This window comes from Odocoileus virginianus, unplaced genomic scaffold, assembly GCF_023699985.2.
Source record: "Odocoileus virginianus isolate 20LAN1187 ecotype Illinois unplaced genomic scaffold, Ovbor_1.2 Unplaced_Contig_35, whole genome shotgun sequence".
NCBI classification, from domain to species: Eukaryota; Metazoa; Chordata; class Mammalia; order Artiodactyla; family Cervidae; genus Odocoileus; species Odocoileus virginianus.
In genome coordinates, this window is record NW_027224352.1 from 389,546 (window position 1) to 407,904 (window position 18,359).

The following is an 18,359-nucleotide window of genomic DNA, read 5'->3' on the forward strand; positions in this document are numbered from 1 at the left end:
ATCCATTTTACAGCAAGGAGATCAAACTAGTCGATCTTAAGGGAGATCAACCCTGAATATTCACTGGAAGGACTGATGCTGAAGCTGAAGCTCCAGTATTTTCATCATCTGATGTAAACAGATGACTCATTGGAAAAGTCCCTGATGCTGGGAGACATGGAGGGCAAAAGGAGAAGAAGGTGTCAGGGGATGAAATGGTCTGATGGCATCACTGATGTAATGAACATGAACTTGGGCAAACTCTGAGAGATGGTGAGGGACAAGGAGGCCTGGTGTGCTGTGGTCCATGGGGTTGCAGATTCGGACATGACTGGCCAACTGAACAACAATAATAGTAAATTAATAAGAACCTAAGTTTGAATGGACTTTAAAGCTCTACATTTTTACTCTCCTTATGCCCACATTTTATATTTTTCATGTCACTTTTTAAGGTTTTTCATTTTGTGTTACTTCCTAAATAGTATTTATAGCTATGGCTGAAAGGTTGTTCTCGAACACGCAAAGACACCTGGGATTCTTGGCCTCTGGAGGAGAATTCAATCTGGGGCCAGAGATGAGGCTTGATCGCTCAGAGCTTTTGTGTAATAAAGTTTTATTAAAGTATAAAGGAGATAGAGAAAGCTTCTGACATAGATATCAGAAGGGGGCAGAAAGAGTACCCCCTTGCTAGTGTTAGCAATGGAGTTATATACTCTCTAATTAGTTATTACAGTGAATCAAAAGAATGTCTGGAGGTTGTAAAGACCTCACTAGACCTACTCCCATAATTTACATTTTAAGATAACAGGATTAGCCAGAAGGTTTTTTCCAGAGACTGTCCTCAAGCAGGATACATTATTGTTATATAATCCTAAGGAATGTAGAGGGAAAAAAAGTTTGTCCTTTCTTCCTCCTTGAGAATTCCAGACCCCTCTCTCCTTGGGGACCCCTAGACTTTCTATCAACCTGCCTAGGAAAGGACTCTCCCATTCCCCACTTTTCTTTTAGGAAAATTATGTTGCCAAGGGAAAGGGGCATCGTTTTCATTCCATAAATACTTCCTGCTATTTAGGGGCATGGTCCCTAAATTGTGAGGCAACATATTCTCCTAACCCTCATATTGAGGATCTCTGATCAAGGGGCCCCAAGTAATATGTAAAGAGGCTGTGGCACCTGTAGGAGTTTGGACAACCATTTGTAACTTAAAAGCCTTCATGCGACTAGAAACAAATCCAATTACACAGTTACAGATGCAGGGAGCAAATAGCAAAAATAGAACAATCAGAATTATTGTAATTAAGATAGTTTTCCACCCTGGGGAACTAGTTAACGTCTCCCAAAGTGAAGCAATTGAGGCTTCAGGAGTATCCATAGCCCCAATCATCTTGGTCATGTGTTTAGTAAAATGAGTAATACTAGTGCTCATATCAGGTATATATGTACAGCATTGGGTATGAATAATGGCACGCGCTCCTCCTTGTGAAGCTGTCAGAATATCTAAAGCCAATCTGTTTTGTAAAATCACCTTTCTAATTTGTGCTTGTTCAGCATTAAGAGCTGAAATAGCTTTTTGAGAATCTTGTAATGCTTGTTGAGTAAAATTAGTCAAAGCATCCCCTCGTAGCATAACATCTGTAGTTCCCAATGAGAGAAAAAACACTGCAGCCAAATAATCATACCAGTGAAATACAGACCTTATACACTGAGTTTTAAGGTGGGGTAATTAGCAGGCTTTTCTGGAAGCTCTGAAAATATAAAGCTGTGAGTAAAGGCTAGACCCAGGGTGTACCTCCCTATCCAACCAGGGGGAAGCCATGCCCATAGGTAAGAGCCACATATCCAATAAGTCCTGTTTGGAGCAAGCCAGCATGACTGAGATATCCAGTCCCAATCAGTGCCTGGCCAGACAAAGGGAGGACCTGAATTGGGGTTGGAAAACATGGGAATGATTACATTGCATATTTCCTGAGGCAAAAATCCCAAGTGTTTCCAATCACTATAATTAAGTTGTTGACTAACTTCTGGGGATGGCTCTATTTGTTCCCAGCATATAGGGGCAGTAGATATTAGATGTCTTTTTCCCAGAGTTAAACATACAACCTCATCCTATATTTGATAAACATCAGGTAAAAAAAAAAAAAAACAACTATTAGATCTAGACCTATTTGCCTTATGTGTAGTGAAATAGTCATTAAACCGAGACAATATATAATCAAAATTAAAAGTCATATTATGTCCATAGTTAAAGTACAACATGTTGTGCCAGTCCATTTTAGGGTTGTTAGATGTCATCAGTTTAAGAAGAGGCATCACATGTGATTGTCGTTGATGGTATCTACAGACTTGGAGAAAATCTGTTCCTTGAAGTGGAGATGTCCACCATGGGAAGACTTCCATTGATGAAGAGGGGAGTACTCCACAGACCCAGCAGTTAGACTGATTGTGAAATGCTGCATAGGAGTGAGCCCAGGACAGGAAGGCATTGTCTTGAGGATCAAACGGCAGACTCAGGATTTTTGGAGTCAGCAGAAGTAGGCTCACATAGATTATCAGGCCCATCTGAAAAGTACAAAGTCAGAGCATAGAAAGTAAAGACATAAAATGACATCACTTAGTTCTGGTCAGGGTGCCACCTCTTAACTCGAGTGTGATGTACCCATGAATCAATTCCTGGCTGTGGGAGAAGAAAGAATAACCTGGTAAGGGCCTTCCCAGAGGGGCTCAAGGGATGGGCCCCCAGACCCCAATGTTTTTATCAAGACCTCGGTTCCTGGCTCAAATAGAGTCTTGTTTGTCTCAGAGGCTGGGTCAGGAGTCATCTCCCAGAGTTTTGTTAATGTATGTTGAAAAGCTGAGAGCTGAGTTACATAGTTAGTTAATTAAGGCTTTAGGGTCTATAACAATGTCTGTGTGTAAGAAAGGCCATCCATAAATACATTCAAAGGGGGACAGTCCCTCCTTCTTTGGGGCAGTTCGAGCCCTCATTAACTCTAAGCGTAGGTCTTTAATCCAATTGTCCTGTGTCTCTTGAGTTAATTTGCTCAGATGTCTTCTTGATAATGTCATTAGCTTTTTCAACCTTTCCTGAGGATTGGGGTCTCCAGGAACAGTGTAAGTGATATTCTATTCCTAGAGCTTTAGATACCCCCTGAGTTACAGCAGCTTTAAAGGTGGAGCCATTGTCACTCTGAAGGCTCCGTGGCAGTCCAAACCTGGGGATAATTTCATGGATTAAAATCTTTATAACCTCCTTAGCCTGTTCACTATGACAGGGAAAAGCCTCAATCCATCCAGTAAAAGTATCCACCCAAACTTGTAAGCAAGAATATCCATTAGCTTTTGGCATATGAGTAAAATCAATTTCCCAGTCCTCTCCAGGATACTTTCCACTTCATTGTAATCCAGATTTTGCTAGCTTTTCAGTCTTTGGGTTATTTTTCTGACAAACCTCACACCTTTTGATAATGTTCTTTAAAGTTTTTATTACATTTTTACCTTCAAACAAATGAGAAGCCATCTGGTAAGTACTTTCTTCACCCAAATGAAACCCTTAAGAATTTTCCATTGAGCATTTTCAGGAATTATTAATTGTCCATTCTCAGACTGTAACCATCCTTTATCAGTAATTTTTGCTCCTCTTTTCTCATATCTTTCTAATTCTTCCTCAGTATATTGTGGTTTTTCCTGTTCCACAGGACCTGTCCAGATCAAAGGCGTCTGTAGTGAGGGGGTTTCGTAAAGTGCCACATTTGTTGGCTTGACAGTCAGCAAGCTGATTACCTTCAGCTACTTTACTCCCATCTCTGTCGTGTCCTTTGCAATGCATACCAGCTACTTCTTTAGGACAATGTACAGCAGTTAAAATGTTCTTGGTCTCTCTGAAATGTTTAATAGGTTCTCCTGTTGCTATTTTATTTTTTTTTATTTTTTATTTTTTTTGTTTTTTTTTCCCATTTATTTTTATTAGTTGGAGGCTAATTACTTAACAGCATTGCAGTTTAAACTGTCTTTCTTTCCATATTGCAGCATGAGCATGTAAAGTCAAATAAGCATACTTAGAATCAGTGTAGATATTTACCTGCTGTCCTTTGTTTAACTCTAGAGCTCGGGTCAGAGCCACAAGCTCCGCTAACTGAGCACTGGTTCCTTGGGGGAGAGATTTTGCTTCTAAAACCTGTTCAGCAGTCACCACGGCATAACCTGCTTTACACTTTCCATCCTGAACAAAAGAACTGCCATCTGCAAATATTTCCATGTCAGGATTGTCTAATGGGGTATTCATTAGATCTTCCCGAGCTGCACAATTTGAAGTTAGGAATTGGCAACAATTTCTAATTGTTGTGATCAGGTGTCTCATTTTACTTCTCAGGAAGGAAAGTGGTAGGATTTAAATTTCCACAAATTTAAGCTTAGTTACTGGTCCTTCTAAAAACAATGACTGAATTTTAAGAATCCTACTGTCTGTCATGCAAATATTAATCTTAGAATTTAAGATTCCACTCACACCATGAGAAGTCAGTATAGTAAGATTTCATCCATTAATTATTTTTAAAGCTTCAGGTGCTCTAAAAGCTGCTGCCCCAATTACTCTTAGGCAGTGGGGCCACCCACGTGAAATTATATAATTCTCTGCTTAGATAAGCAATAGGTTGCTGGTGAGGCCCTTGGGGTTGTGTCAAAACTCTCAAGGCCATACCTTTTCTTTCAGTGACAAACAAATTAAATTCTGACCCTGTGGGCAAGCTCAAGTGGGAGCTTGCAGGAGAGCAGTCTGAAGAACCTTAAAAGCCTTTTGAGTATCTGGAGACCAAACCAGTTTGTCGGTTTGGGCCTGCTGAGTCTCAGCTATAAGTTTATATAAAGGCCGGGCAAGTTCCCCATAACCCGGAATCCAAATGTGACAGTAGCCTGTGATTCCCCAAAATCCTCTCAATTGTCTTAAAGTCATAGGTAGGGGATGATTTAGTATAGGTTTAATTCTCTCAGGGCCTATGGCCCTAGTCCCTTCTGATATGATTCAGTTCAGTCGCTCAGTTGTGTCCGACTCTTTGCGACCCCATGAATCGCAGCACACCAGGCCTCCCTGTCCATCACAAACTCCTGGAGTTTACTCAAACTCATGCCCATCGAGTCGGTGATGCCATCCAGCCATCTAATCCTCTGTCTTCCCCTTCTACTCCTGCCCCCAATCCCTCCCAGCATCAGGGTCTTTTCCAATGAGTCAACTCTTTGCATGAGGTGGCCAAAGTATTGGAGTCTCAGCTTCAACGTCAGTCCTTCCAATGAACACCCAGGATTTATCTCCTTCAGGATGGACTGGTTGGATCTCCTTGCAGTCCGAGGGACTTTCAAGAGTTTTCTCCAACACCATAGTTCAAAAGCATCAATTTTTCAGTGCTCAGCTTTCTTCACAGTCCAACTCTCACATCCATACGTGACCACTGGAAAAACCATAGCCTTGACCAGACGGACCTTTGTTGGCAAAGTAATGTCTCTGCTTTTTAATATGCTATCTAGGTTGGTCATAACTTTCCTTCCAATGGAGTAAGCATCTTTTAATTTCATGGCTGCAGTCACCATCTGCAGTGATTTTGGAGTCTCCAAAAAAATAGTCTGACACTGTTTCCACTGTCTCCCCGTCTATTTCCCATGAGGTGATGGGACCAGATGCCATGATCTTAGTTTTCTGAATGTTAAGCTTTAAGCCAACTTTCATATGATTAGGCCCAGATATATAACAGATTGTTGACAAAGTTGAAACGGTTCTATTGATGCCTTGTAACCGCAGCCTGCGAGAAAGTTTAAGATGTCTTCCGAGGCTCATGAACAAGCTTCCTCTGTCTCAGCACAGAGCAAAATATCATCTACATATTGTAACACCACTGCTTCAGAGCTATTAAAGTTTTGTAGGTCCCATGACAAATTTTGTCCAAATAAGTGAGGACTGTCACGAAATCCCTGGGGCAAAACTGTCCAGGTTAACTGAGAAGCTGGCTGTGTAGGGTCCTCAAAGGCAAATAGAAATTGACTTTCCTCCACCAAAGGCACTGAATAGAAGGCATCTTTCAAATCAATTACTGAGAAATATTTGGCTGTTCAGGAATTTCAGACAATAGAGTATAAGGATTAGGCACCACGGGGTGTAAAGGAACTACAGCCTCATTTATTATTTGTAAATCTTGAACTAGTCTCCATTTACCATTTGATTTCTTTATACCCAAAATAGGAGTATTGCATGGACTGTTACAGGTAATTAATTGTCCCTGTTCCTTTAAATTTTCTATGATGGGTTTTAACCCTTCCTTAACCTCAGGTTTCAGTGGATACTGCTTCTTATGTGGAAATAAGTGCTGGGTCTTTGAGCTTGACAACTACAGGAATAGCATTTTGTGCTCGACCCACAGATTTTCCATCAGCCCACACTCTAGGATTTACATTTTGTTCAATTAAAGGGAGAGAAAGGGAAGGCTCCGTATTCATGAAAAGCAGGCCTGGACCTTGCTCAGTATAGCCCTCCCCAAAAGGGTGAGGGAGACTCTGGCACAATCAGAAACTCATGTGAAAATAGCACCGAATCCCAGTCACAACTGACAGATACACTGAAATAATATGTTTTGGCTCGTCCAGACAGTCCCATTATGGAAGTGGATCGGGAAGAAAGTGGGCCAGGGACTTCAGTAAGCATGGAGTAAGTTGCCCCAGTATCTAAAAGGAAATCGATGGATTGGCCCCCCACAGTTATTAATACCCAGGGTTCCTCAGGTGTAATTAGGATGGGAGCTTGTGTGGGGACCCCTGGGCACCTTCAGTCCTGATTGTCTTGAGAGTCCTGACCCCTGAAACCTATGCCTCTGGGGGCAGTCTCTCTTCCAGTGTGGTCCTTTGCAGACCAGACATGGAGCTGGGGGCGGCTTAGATGCCTGAGGGCAATCCCGCTTGAGGTGCCCCTCCTTTCCACAGTAATAGCAAGCCCATCCCTTTTCACCTGGGTCCCTCTGGGCATTTTTCTCAGGCTGTTTAAGAACGGTCCTCACAGCCATTGTGAGGGCTTCCACCTGTTCCTTTGTCTTTTTTTTTTTTTTTTTTTTTTTTTGTTCTTCTCCTCATATTTCCTACCATAATAGACTGTCTGAGCCAGTTGTAACAGATTAAAGACTGATTTGGTCCATATGCCCATTTTAATAGCTTATGACAGATATCTGGAGCCGACTGAGTGAGAAATCTATCTTTTAAAATCACTTTTCCCTCTTCACTTTCGGGATCAATCTCTGTGAATCTGTGAAGGTCTTCTCTCAGTCTATCTAGGAATTTACCAGTAGCTTCCTTCTCCTCCCGTTCTATGTCTGCCAATTTGCCATAGTTTAAAGGCTTAGCACATGCCTGCCTGAGTCCTTCAAGAATACATCTGACAAAATGATCCCATCTTCCTTTAGCTGTGTTTTAGTCCCAGTCTGGTTCTGTAGTTGGGATTGCGTGATTTCCAGTGGGGAGGGCAGTTATCTGGTCTTTCCTTTTCCCTACTGATTCATTACCAAACCATTCATCTCCATAAGCAACCGCTTTTCCCAAAACTCAAGTCTTTGAGTCGGGAGTCAGCGTTTGTCCCAAGATATACATCATATCCTTCCAAGTAAGGTCATAAACCAGAGTAACACCTTTAAAAGCTCGAATATATTTTTTTCTGGGTCCTCTAAACAGTCTCCCAGATCCTCCTTGATTCTTTGTATTTCTTGATAAGAAAAAAGCTTATTAACTCTCATAGACTTATTATTTCTGCTTGTGGGTGCTTCATGAAGAGGCAACAGCTTGTGTGGCTGTTCCTCAGTCTCTCTGGCTGCTCTGCACATATGATCTCAGGGATAGATTGGAGAAATCTGCTTTTCTTTATCTCTTTGTCTCCTGTCCTCCATCTCATCTAGCAAAGTAGGAGGACAGGAGGGAGCTGAAGGTGTCACACCCAAATCTATACCCTTAGGACATAAGTCTGGCATATTTCACAGAGAGAAAAAGGGCAACACATATGTTACTTCTACCCATTTCCCTTGTTTTCTACAGAACCGGTCTAATTGTAAAACAGTATTATACTTAAGAGACCCTCCAACTGGCCACTGTTCGCCGTCCTCCAGTGGGTACCACGGCCATGCAGTATCACATAGGAAGACCAGGTGTGTACGCAGTTCAAAGGAGTGAGGCTGGAATTGTTAACTCCCATCTGTAAGAGAGAAAAAAAGTGACCAGCACCATCTTTCTACCGGAGGCATCCCTCCCTGCTCTAGATGGGGGTGTAGACAGATTTGACACCAAAGCTTTTCTTTCCTGGTCAGACTTAATCTGTCCCTTAGCGATGCAGGCACTGTACTCGTCCCTCCCGGTTCTGCCACCAAGATGGGGTGGGGATGCACCAAGGGTAGACCTGATGGCATCCCTAGCCATACTCCTCCCTCCCAGTTCTGCCACCGAGACAGGGTGGGAATGCACCAGGGGTAGACTTGATGGCATCCCTACCTGACATCCAACTCTTCACCATTACCTCTGATGCCACCCGGGGTGCAATCAGAGTAACCTTCCAGAATGCCTCCCAGGCTAAGACCGCTGGGGGAAACATTCATCACCTGAGTGCCTGTGCACGACCCTGAGTATATTCCTGACCACAATAAGACTGATACGAACATAAAACTGAGATGTTCCTTCCAAGCGTCACCACACCGGTATAAGAATCTCCTCTGGTCCACTCAGAGCCAGCGTTACCAAAGGGAAAAGCCCCATTGCAGTTCCAATCTGAGTAACCTTTAACCTCAGAGATGCTCTTGGAGCTAGAGCTCCATCTAGCTTCCAAAATTTCCATGCCTAGCAAGGCTAGGCGCTTCCTGACTACCAATCCAAGTTTGGGACCTGTCATAGTACACAGTAACAGCAAAGAAAGTCTATGATTCGACAGATTAGGTTAGTACTTCTAATTCCAAGGAGTTATGAAATGGTCAAAGAGACCAAAAAGTTTGATCGAGAAAGGAGAGTTCGGTCCGTACACTTTGCCCATTTCTGGTCGGTCCCCCCAAAGGATACACCCCAAAGGATACATTGGGTGCCTCTTGGCATTGGCAGGTCGGTATAAACCACTGACAGGTTTCTGCCATAAGCCATATGAGATCACCGTGGAACTGCAGAGCAGGACTCCGCACTTGCTTTGCGCGGGATGTTTCATTCATTCACACTAGCACACCGTACAGCTAGTAAAGTACAGCAGAAAACATGTTGGCTAAGAGAACAAAGAACTAGAACTACAAGCATCCTTACCTTGTCTTGAAGAATCCAGGATGAACCCCCAAGATGAAAGGTTGTTGTTCAAACACACAAAGACGCCAGGATTCTTGGCCTCCAGAGAAGAATTCAATCCGGGGCCAGAGACGAGGCTTGATCACTCAGAGCTTTTGTGTAATAAAGTTTTATTAAAGTATAAAGGAGATAGAGAAAGCTTCTGACATAGGCATCAGAAGGGGGCAGAAAGAGTACCCCCTTGCTAGTGTTAGCAATGGAATTATATACTCTCTAATTAGTTATTACAGTGAATCAAAAGAATGCCTGGAGGTTGTAAAGACCTCACTAGACCTACTCCCATAATTTACATTTTAAGATAACAGGATTAGCCAGAAGGTTTTTTTTTTTTCCCCCAGAGACTGTCCTCAAGCAGGATACATTATTGTTATATAATCCTAAGGAATGTAGAGGGGGAAAAAAAAGTTTGTCCTTTATTCCTCCTTGAGAATTCCAGACCTCTCTCTCCTTGGGGATCCCTAAGTTTCTTATCAACCTCGCTAGGAAAGTACTCTCTCATGGCTGTTTTTACTACTTCTTCTGTCTCACCTTTTATAATAGATTATGTGATTGATGCATTAAATTTACTATATATTTATCTTTACCAGTAAAATTTATTGTTTGTGTTTCTTATTACCACTCAATGCTGTTTGTCTTTACCTTAAAGAAGTCTCTTTAAGATTTTTGTAAGGGTGGTTTCATGGTAATAAATTTCTTTACTTTTACTTGTCTGGAACCCTGTCTCTCCTTCAATTCTGAATGATAACTCTGTCAGGTAAACTATTCTTGGTTGGATTTTTCCAGCATTTTGAATATATTTCATCACTTCAGGCATACTAAGCTTCTGCTGAAAAAATCTGTTGATAGTCTTATGGGGGCTCTCTTTTAGTAAGAACCTATTTTTTCTCTTACTGTTAAAGTTCATGAAATTTCTTGAAGCGACATCACTGAAATAGCAAAGTAGGAAACCCTACTTTGAGATTCTATCCTCCCACGATTAGCAACAATTAGAGTCATCAGTGAACAGAAACAGCTCTGGGAGGGATCTGTACTGCACTTAAGAAATCTCAGAAACACTATGGAGCAAAAATCATGAACATAACTGCACAAGAAGGAAGACAGGGTCATTTTGCCTGCATCATTCCATTTCCTAAGCTGACATTGATCAGTGACAAGAGTTGTTGCAGTTCAATCACTAAGTCATATCCAACTCTTTGTGACCTCATGGACTACAGCACACCAGGCTTCCTGTCCTTCACTATCTCCTGGAGTTTGCTCAAACTCATGTCCATTGAGTCAGTGGTGCCATGCAACCATCTCATCTTCTGTCATCCACTTCTCCTCCCACCTTCAATCTTGCCCAGCATCAGGGTCTTTTCCAATGAGTCAGTTCTTCACATCAGGTGGCCAAAGTATTGGAGCTTCAGCTTTAGCATCAGTCCTTCCAATGAATATTCAGGGTTTATTTCCTTTAGGGTTGACTGGTTTGATCTTGTGGTCCAATGGACTCTTAAGAGTCTTCTGCCAAATTGCAATTCAAAAGCATCAGTTCTTTGGTACTCAACTTTCTTTACAGCCCAATTATCACATCTATGAGAACTACTGGAAAAACTATAGCCTTGATTATATGGACCTTTTCTGGCAAAGTGATGTCTCTGCGTTTTAATATGCTGTCTAGGTTTGTCACAGCTTTTCTTCCAAGGAGCAAGCATCTTTTAATTTCTTGGCTGCAGTCACTATCCACAGTGATTTTGGAGCCCAAGAAAGTAAAATCAGTCACTACTTCCACTTTTTCCCCATCTGTTTGCCATGAAGTAATGGGACTGGATGCCACAATATTAGATTTTTGAATGTTGAGTTTTAAGCCATGTTTCTCACTCTCTTCATCAAGAGGCTCTTTAGTTTCTTTTCTCTTTCTGCCATTAAAGTTGTATCATCTGAATACCTGACATTGTTGATATTTCTCCTAGAATCTTGATTCCAGTTTGTTAGTCATCCAGCCTGGCATTCCACATGATGTACTCTGCATAAAAGTTAAATAAGCAGGGTGAAAACATACAGCTTTGCTGTACTTCTTTCTCAATTTTGAACCAGTTAGTTGTTCCATGTAAGGTTCTGTTGCTTCTTGACCCACAATACAGGTTTCTCAGGAGACAAGTAAGGTGGTCTGGTATTCCCATTTCTTTAAGAATTTTCTACAGTTTGTTGTGATCCTTACAGTCAAAGGATTTCACATAGTCAATGAAGCAGAAATAGGTGTTCCTTCTGGACTTCCCTTGCTTTTTCTATGATCCAGCGAGTGTTGTCAATTTGATATTTGGTTCCTCTGCCTTTTCTAAACCAAGCTTGTACATCTGGAAATTCTTGTTTCATATACTGCTGAAGCAGAGCTTGAACAATTTTGAGCACAACCTTACTAGCATGTGGAATGAGTATAATTGTCCAGTAGTCTGGACATTCTTTGGTGCTGCCCTTCTTTGGGATTGGGATGAAAACAATCTTTTCCAGTCCCTATGATCACTGTTGAATTTTTCTTATTTGCTGATATATTGAGTGTAGCACTTTAACAGCATCATCTTTTAGGATTTTAAATAGCTCAGCTGGAATTCCATCACCTCCACTAGCTTTGTTTGTAGTAATGCTTCTTAAGGCCCACTTGACTTCACACTCCAGGATGTCTGGCTCTAGGTGAGTGACTACACCATCATGAAGTTATCCAGATCATTAAGACCTTTTTTGTATAGTTCTGTGTATTCTTGCTACCTCTTCTTAATCTCTTCTGCCTATATTAGGTCCTTACAGTTTCTTTCCTTTATTATGCCCGTTCTTTTTTTTTTTTTTTTTTTGAGAATTCAATATTTTATTTTACTCTTTATTTTTTTTTTTTTTAATCTTTTTTTCATTTATTTTTATTAGTTGGAGGCTAATTACTTTACAATATTGTAGTGGGTTTTGTCATACATTGACATGAATCAGCCATGGATTTACATGTATTCCCCATCCCGATCCCCCCTCCCACCTCCCTCTCTACCCAACCCCTCTGGGTCTTCCCAGTGCACTTGCATGAATATTTCCTTTTATATCTTCAATTTTCTTGAAGAGATCACTTGAAGAGATCTTACCTATTCTACTGTTTTCCTCTGCTTCTGCGCATTGTTCATGTAAGAAAGCCTTCTTTTTTCTCCTTGCTATTCTCTGGAATGTTGCATTCAGTTTGGTATATTTTTCCCTTTCTCCCCTGCTTTTCACTTCTCTTCTTTTCTCAAGGATTTATATAGCCTCCTCAGACAACCACTTTCCTTCTTGCATAAGAATGTCTAAAATAAAATAAAAACAAAATTTATTTAAAATCAAGAAAAAAATTATCCCTTAGAAGGGAAATCCCATGAAGTTATCAACAGATTTATCATTAGAGACCTTGAAGGCCAGAGATAATTGAATTACATATACAAAGTGTAAGAAAGAAACTGCCAAAGAAGAATAAATTGTTACCAGTGCAAAATAGACACATATATACATAAATAAGATTTTTATGCAAGTCTCATGATAACCAGAAAACAAAAACTCACAATAGATTCACAAACATACTATAAAATGAAAATTATCTCTATGGAGAAACATGATTTCAAAGGAAGGCAGCAAGAGAGAAACAAACATGTGAACTACAAAACATCCAGAAACAATATGATGGAACTAGTAAGAACTCACCTGTCAGTAACTACTTTAGATGTAAATGGATTGAAATATCTAATCAAATGACAGAGTGGCTGAATGAGTAAAAATGTAAAAACAGAAGACTTACCTATATATTCTACATATAAAACACTTTAGCTTTAAAGACACAGTGAATACATAGGAATATATTTTCTATGGAAGCAGACACAAAAAGAGAGTAGTCCCTTGTACAGTGTTGGTTGGAATGCGAATTGGCACAGCCACTAATGAGAACAGTATGGAAGTTCCTTAAAGAAACTAACAGTAGAACTAGTATATGACCCTGAAATTCCACTCCTGGGCAAATATTCAGAGAAAAACATGATCTGAAAGGATACATGCATCCCAATGTTCATTGCAGCACTGTTTACAATAGCCAAGACATAGAAGCAACCTAAATGCCCATTGACAGAGGAATGGATAAAGAAGATGTAGTACATATATACAATGGAATATTACTCCGCTGTTATAAAATAAAATAATGTCATTTGCAGCAACATGGATAGACCTAGAGATTGTCATACTGAGTGAAGTAAGTCAGACAGAGAAGGAGAAATACCATATGACATCCCTTATATGTGGAATCTAAAAAGAAATGATACAAATGAACTTACTTACAAAACAGAAAGAGACTCACAGACTTAGAGAACAAATGCTTGGTTACTGAAGGAGAAGGATGGTGGAAAATGATAGTTAAGAAGCTTCAGTTGGACATGTACACATTGCTGTATTCAAAATGGATAACCAACAAGGACCTACTGTATAGCACATGGAACTCTGTTCAATGTTATGTGGCAGCCTGGATGGGAGGGGAGTTTGGGGGACAATGGATACATGTATATGTACAGCTCAGACTTTCACCATTCACCTGAAACTATCAAAACATTGTTAATTGGCTATCAGTTAAGTTCAGTTGCTCAGTCATGTTCGACTCTATGCAACCCATGGACTGCAGTACACCAGGCTTCCCTGCCCATCGCCAACTCCTGGAGTTTCCTCACATTCATGTCCATCGAGTTGGTGATGCCATCCAGCAATCTCATCCTCTGTCATCCCCTTCTCTTCCTGCCTTTAATCTTCACTAGCATCAGGGTCTTCTCAAATGAGTCAGTTCTTTGCATCAGGTGGCCAAAGGATTGGAGTGTCAGCTTCAGCATCAATCCTTCCAAAGAATATTCAGGACTGATTTACTTAAGATAGACTGGTTGGATCTCCTTGCTGTCAAGGGACTCTCAAGAGTCTTCTCCAACAGCACAGTTCAAAAGCATCAAATCTTTGGTGCTCAGCTTTTTTTATATTCCAACTCTCACATCCATTACATGACTGCAGGAAAACCATAATTTTGACTAGACAGACTTTTGTTGGCAAAGTAATGTACCTGCTTTTCAACATGCTGTCTAGGTTGGTCACAGCTTTTCTTCCAAGGAGCAACTGTCTTTTAATTTCATGACTGCAATCACCATCTGCAGTGATTTTGGAGCCCAAGAAAATAAAGTCTGTCACTGTTTCCATTGTTTCCCCATCTATTTGCCATGAAGTGATGGAACCAGATGCCGTGATCTTAGTTTTTTGAATGTTGAGTTTTAAGCCAACTTTTTTCACTCTCCTCTTTCACTTTCATCAAGAGGTTCTTTAGTTCTTCACTTTCTGCCATAAGGGTGGTGTCATCTGTGTATCTGAGGTTATTGATATTTCTCCCAGAAATCTTGATTCCAGCTTGTGCTTCATCCAGCCCAGCATTTTGCATGATGTACTCTGCATATAAGTTAAATAAGCAGGGTGATAATATACAGCCTTGATGTACTCCTTTCCTATTTGGAACCAGTCTGTTGTTCCATGTCTGGTTCTAACTGTTGCTTCTGGACCTGCATACAGATTTCTCAGGAGGCAGGTAAGGTGGTCTGGTATTCCCATCTCTTGAAGAATTTTCCACAGTTTATTGTGATCCACACAGTCAAAGGCTTTGGCATAGTCAATAAAGCAGAAGTAGATATTTTCTCTGGAACTCTCTTGCTTTTTCAATGATCCAGTGGATGTTGGCAATTTGATCTCTGGTTCCTCTGCCTTTTCTAAATCCAGCTTGAACATCTGGAAGTTCTTGGCTCATGTACTGTTGAAGTCTCATTTGGAGAATTTTAAGCATTACTTTTTTATCATGTGAGATAAGTGCAATTGTGCGGTAGTTTGACTATTCTTAGGCACTGCTGTTCTTTGGGATTGGAATGAAAACTGATCTTTTCCAGTCCTGTGGCCACTGCATACTGGCATATTGAGTGCAGCACTTTCACAGCATCATCTTTGAGGATTTGAAATAGCTCAACTGGAATTCCATCACCTCCACTAGGTTTGTTCATAGTGATGCTTCCTAAGGCCCACTTGACTTCACATTCTAGAATGTCTGGCTCTAGGTGAGTGATCACACCATCGTGGTTATCTGGATCATGAAGATCTTTTTTGTATAGTTCTTCTGTGTATTCTTGCCACCTCTTCTTAATATCTTCTGTTTCTGTTAGGTCCATACCATTTCTGTCCTTTATTGTGCCCATCTTTCCATTTAATATTCCTTTGGTATCTCTCATTTTCTTGAAGAGATATCTAGTCTTTCCCATTCTACTGTTTTCCTCTATTTCTTTGCATTGATCACTGAAGAAGGCTTTCTTATCTCTCCTGGCTATTCTTTGGAACTCTGCATTCAAATGGGTATATCTTTCCTTTTCTCCTTTGCCTTTAGCTTCTCTTCTTTTCTCAGCTATTTGTAAGACCTCCTCAGACAACCATCTCTCCTTTTTGCATTTTTTTCCCTTGGGGATCATCTTGATCACTGTCTCCTGTACAATGCCATGCTTCACCCAGCCTTTCACATGATGTACTCTGCATATAAGATAAATTCTCATATTTTCTTGCTTCTTTTCATTTCCCATAATTTTTTGTTTTATAATGCTTTTCATGGATGTGGTGATAGTTTTGTTTTGGCATACAGTTGATTTGCTGACAAATCACTCTGATCTTTTCATATCTTGATTTTAAAATTGGTGTGAGTCTAGAGTGGTGGCTTGCTGACTTTTTCTTTAAGGGCAAAGTAGTAAATATTTTAGGCTTGCAGGTCTATTTAATTGCAAGCAGACAAGAGACTACTATGAACAATCATATGTGAATAAGATGGACAACCTGGAAGCAATGGACACATTTTTAGAAAAGCACAAACTTCTAAGACTGAACCGGAAAGAAAGAGAAAACATGAACAGACCAATCACAAGCACAGAAATCATAAGTGTAATAAAAAAGTTTTACAACAACGTCAACAGCAAAAAACCCAGAGCAAGATGGCTTCACAGTTGAATTCTATCAAACGTTTAAAGAAGAGCTAGCATGTATATTATGCATACTCTTTCAAAGAGTTTTAAAGGGATGAAAACTCACAAACTCATTCTACAAGGCCACAATCACCATGATATCAAAGCCAGGCAAAGATATCACAAAAAATTACATTGCAGGCCAATGCCACCAATGAACATTGATGCAAAAAGTCTCAACAAATTGTAGCAAACAGAATTCTAAAACACATTAAAAGGATCATACAAGTGAGGATTAAGTGATTCAAGGGTGCAAGAATTTTTCATTACTATAAATCAATCAATATGATACACCATATTAACCAATTAATAGTAAAAACAATATGATCATACAATAGGTACAGGGAAAGCCTTCAACAAAATTCAACACTCATTTATGGTGAAAACTCTCTAGAATATTGGCATAGAAGGAATCTAGCTCAACATAATAAAGGCCATATATAATGCCACAGAAAACATCATTCTCAATGGTGAAAAACTTAAAGAATTCTCTAAGATCAGAAACACGACAAGAACATTCATTCTCACCACATTTATTCAACATGGTTTTAGAAATGCTAGCCAGGGCAATTAGAGAAGAAAAAGAATCCAAATAGGAAATAAAGAAAAATGATCCTGTTTACAAATGGCATAATACTATATGTAGAAAATTGTAAAGATGCCACCATAAAATTACTAGAGCTAATCAATGAAGTCCCTTGTATCCCCACACACTAACAATGAAAAATCAGAAAGAGAATTTAAGGAAACAATCCCATTCATTATTGAAACTAAAAGAATAAAATACCTGGGAATAAACCTACCCAAAGGGAAAAAAACACATGAATGAAGAAAATGAAAAGACACTGATGAAAGAAATCAAAGGTGACACAAACAGATGGACAAATATAACATGTTCTTGGGTAGGAAGAATCAATATTCTGAAAATGAGTACACTACCCAAAACAATCTACAGTTCCATGCAATCACTATCAAATTACCAATGACATTTTTTTACAGAACTAGAAGAAAATATTTTACAACTTAATGAAACACAAAAAGACCCTGAATAGTAAAAGCAATCTTGAAAAAGAAAAATGAAGATGGAGAAATCAACTTTCCTGCCATCAGACTACAAAGCTATATTCATCAAAACTGCATGGTACTAGCACTATATTTCAAAACAGAAATATAGACCAATGGAACAATATAGAAAGCCCAGAGATAATCACATATACATATGGCACCTTATCTTTCACAAATATGCAAAAATACACAATGAACAGAAGACCATTTCTTCAATAAGTGGTGCTGGGAAAACTGGACTGCTATGCATAAATGATTGAAATTAGAACACTTCCTAAACTCTAAATGGGTTAAAAATCTAAATGTAAGGCCAGAAACTATAAAGCTCTTAGAGGAAAACAGAGACAATACACTCTTCAATCCTAATTACAGCAAGATCCTCTTGACCCCACCTTTAGAGTAATGGAAATAAAACTGAAAGAAACAAATGGGACCTAATTAAACTTAAAAGCTTTTTCACAGCAAAGGAAACCATAAACAAGATGAAAAGACAACCCTCAGAATGGGAGAAAATAACTGCAAATGAAGCAACTGATAAAGGATTTATCACGAAAATATATAAACACATCATACAGCTCAATATCAGGAAAACAAACAACTCAGTAAAAAATGAACTGAAGACCTAAATAGACATTTCTCCAAAGAAGACATACAAATGGCCAATAAACACTTTGAAAAGATGCTCAACATCACTAATTATTAGAGAAATGCAAATCAAAACTACAATGAGATATCACCTCACACCAGTCAGAATGGCCATCATCAAAAAATCTACAAACAATAAATGCTGGAGAGGATGTGGAGAAAAGGGAACCCTCCTGCACTGTTGGTGGGAATGTAAACTGATATGGCTATTATGAGTAAAAGTATGGATACTCCTTTAAAAATAGCAATAAAACTACCATATGACTCAGCAATCCCACCACTGGGAATATA

At 39.7% G+C, this 18,359-nt stretch overlaps 1 long non-coding RNA gene across 1 annotated transcript; it reads right to left on the reverse strand.

Annotated features, from left to right (window-relative positions):
• Positions 1-1,252: 1,252 nt before the first annotated feature.
• LOC139034185 (uncharacterized) lies at positions 1,253-12,652 on the reverse strand. The gene is made up of 2 exons (XR_011486612.1): positions 12,414-12,652; positions 1,253-2,538 (listed from the first exon to the last, which is right to left on the reverse strand). It is a non-coding gene; the product is annotated as an uncharacterized lncRNA (long non-coding RNA).
• Positions 12,653-18,359: the final 5,707 nt, after the last annotated feature.